The sequence below is a fragment of the Anneissia japonica genome, unplaced genomic scaffold, assembly GCF_011630105.1.
Source record: "Anneissia japonica isolate Jap-2015-1 unplaced genomic scaffold, ASM1163010v1 scaffold288030_len866700_cov218, whole genome shotgun sequence".
NCBI lineage: Eukaryota > Metazoa > Echinodermata > Crinoidea > Comatulida > Comatulidae > Anneissia > Anneissia japonica.
Genome location: NW_022728334.1, coordinates 33,240 through 36,364, shown reverse-complemented (window position 1 = coordinate 36,364; position 3,125 = coordinate 33,240). Strand labels below are relative to the sequence as shown.

Below are 3,125 nucleotides of genomic sequence, written 5' to 3'. Positions count from 1 at the left end.
AAGTAGCGATAATATACATATTTCTCTTATTACAAAGTACAAGTTATGTTTTATAAAGAGGTATAGTATAGTAAATCATGTTTTTAACACAGGAAACTCTCATATGGTAACTAAAACAATGCTAGTTCAGAGTATTACTAGTACTACAGCACTGTAATGCATATACTATATATTGCACAATAAAAAAATATTATGGCTGTTAGAATAACAAGGACTCTTCATTTCCATTTCAATGAGCAAGTGGTTGAAAACGACAGAACCATACGTTTATTGATTTTCAGGAAATTGAGGATCGTCACCATCTATTTAAAAATATATTCACAGAGATTACCAGCGAAATTAATAAAGCGTTTTCCTATTATGAAATATTGATAAAACGAGAACAAAATAGGCCACTTTAATAAATTTAGAAATTCAGAAATTTACACAATACAGTGAGAGTTTTCTAAATCTAAAACAGATTTAGCAGCAAATTACTAAGCCTACTGTATATAGGCCTATATATATATATACATATACATATATATATATATATATAATAATAATAATAGGGCATAATAATAATAATAATAATAATAATAATAATAATAATAATAATTTCATAATCACGAGCGTTGCCTACAAAATGCGTAGTCTCAACCATAAAGCAATTACAACAATACTCTAAATAAAAGCACTTTAAGAAAGAAATTTCGGCATAAATGAAAAAATAGACAGGAAATGTTCAGGGAAACAGCTATTTTATAACAAAAGTACTGTACCTCAACTGCAGCAAATCCAATCCCATTTGCCAACGACACTTCACCAATTCCAAACCATGTTCCAGCCAATTGCGATGACATTCCAAAGCAACATGGTTGACCCATCGCGCATAAAATCTGACCAATAAAATTTAGTGTTATCGAAATTTTTAACGTCCCAATATAACGAATCCATGACCCAACGCTCTGTAATAAAGCACCAAGTATAAGAACAAACTTTAAATTCGTCTTTTCTGTTAGCCACATCACAGGCAGTATCGCAAGTACATATGTAATTAAATTTACAATACTAAGCATGTCCACGGTATCCTTCGAAATATCATAGTACTTTTCCACTGCGGTAAATATCGAAGCATATTGCGCCCATAAGAAATAGTTTGACATCGCAAAAACAGCGAATATCGCCAGCATTAGCCATCGTCTTTTATACAAGGCATAACATTCAGGTTTAATGAGAGACAACTGTTCTCCAGTGCTCTGCCCGACGTCAGCCATGTTGCACAGATTGAGGACATTCGTTTTATGAGAAATCGGTAGGCCGTAACATCTGCCACCATCAGACAATATGCATTGTGAGCTTAAAATAGCCTAATAATACGGTTCGGTGTAGAGGTATTTATTTTCTCTCGTTTGTGGCCGCGCTTCACTGTTTGATAGGTCCTATTGAGGGAGCGTAGACCTATAAATGGCGGACCAATCCTATATTTCATTTATTTAATTTTAAAAAGGACCTATTTACACAGCATCCAACGTAATAAGCGATATCATGTTTTGCTATATCAAATCAAATCAAATTTTGCTTTTGAACATAAGACAATTAACAGAAAATTCACTAATGGTAAACAATATTTGGAAATAAAAAAATACAAGAAAACGACTTAAGTAAGCCTAAAAAAATGAGGGAATGCAACAAAAGGATGGGGGAATCAAATAAGCCTCAATTGGTTTTCTGATTGATTACCCATAAGCAAAATATGTAATAATGATATAATATACGATATTAGTAATAATAAAAATAATAATCATAATAATTAATAATAATAATAACAATAATTAATAATAATAAAATTAATAATAATGACAATACTTTAATAATAATAATAATAAAATGAATAATAATGACAATACTTTAATAACAATAGTAATAATAATAATAATAATAATAATAATAATAATAATAATAATAATAATAATAATAATTTCATAATCACGAGCGTTGCCTACAAAGTGCCCATAGAAATACAAATTTCGTACCTCAGCCCAAACCATATTAGGGCTGATGTGGTTTCTATTTCGAATTCCAGGATCGGCCACTGTTTAATGTTGTACTTTTGTGGCGAATCATCTTCTATTTACAATCTTATTGCTGGAATATCGACAATGAATATACTTAGACATGGGGGTCCTTGAAGACTTTTGACACCTCCCGATTACTAGGTCCCATCGCGTTTGAATTAAATCCTTGTATGTGCCTTGTATTTGAATCAATGTAAAAATAAAACAAGTGATTTATTTGATGTTTGAAAAATATTGTTTGTATTCGTGCTTTCAATCTTTATTGTAATGGTCTAGATAATGCCTTAACGTACTGTACCACGTCAAATAATTAAAGTAATTAAACAAAATGTTAATGCAACGCTACTATAAAAAGGCTAATGTTTGTGCAATTCAAGACTCTGTTTCAATGAGTGTCTTGCTCGTGTCAGTGAGTATCGAGTGTCAAGTTTACATTCGGTTGTACACTTTGTAGGCCTAAATACATGCATTCCAGCATGTTTATACAAAATCGGCATTAATATTCGAATTTTACAGAGGTTTATACAGTATGAATGCTACTTTTAGGTAGAGGGCGCACGTGATTCGCCAACGGATCTCAAATGCATGAGCATCTTCTTGAGTAAGTGTATACTTGAAAGCAACGATATAAAATACAGTTATATTCATATTTTATTTATTCACTGAACCATATTTCTAGAAGATAATATACTGTCAAAATATAATGATAATTATTATACTACTATATTAAACATAAACGTTATTCTATTTTATCCGGTACACAAAGTTTCGTAAAGAATTAAGGTTTATGAGAATCAATTAGCAGCATGAAATCAGTGGCAGCTTCTCGGCGTGTTCTTGCTCTCATACGGACATATCACCAATATATTCAAAATATAATTGCTGTATTCAATACACATACACATGCAAAGATAAAAATATTGTTCATTATTGTTTCTCTATTAACTGGATTTTAAGTGATTCATATAGGCCTGGTAGGTATATTGAATGTGCAATGTTATGGTTTGTACGATACTTATTCGCATTAATTTGTGTATCTAAATATATATATATAAATATATATATATA

At 30.7% G+C, this 3,125-nt stretch overlaps 1 protein-coding gene across 1 annotated transcript in view; it reads right to left on the bottom strand.

Annotated features, from left to right (window-relative positions):
* LOC117114080 (uncharacterized MFS-type transporter C09D4.1-like) overlaps window positions 1-3,125 on the bottom strand; it is a 28,247-nt gene that overhangs the window by 12,861 nt on the left and 12,261 nt on the right. The gene's annotated exons all lie outside the window — the stretch shown is intronic.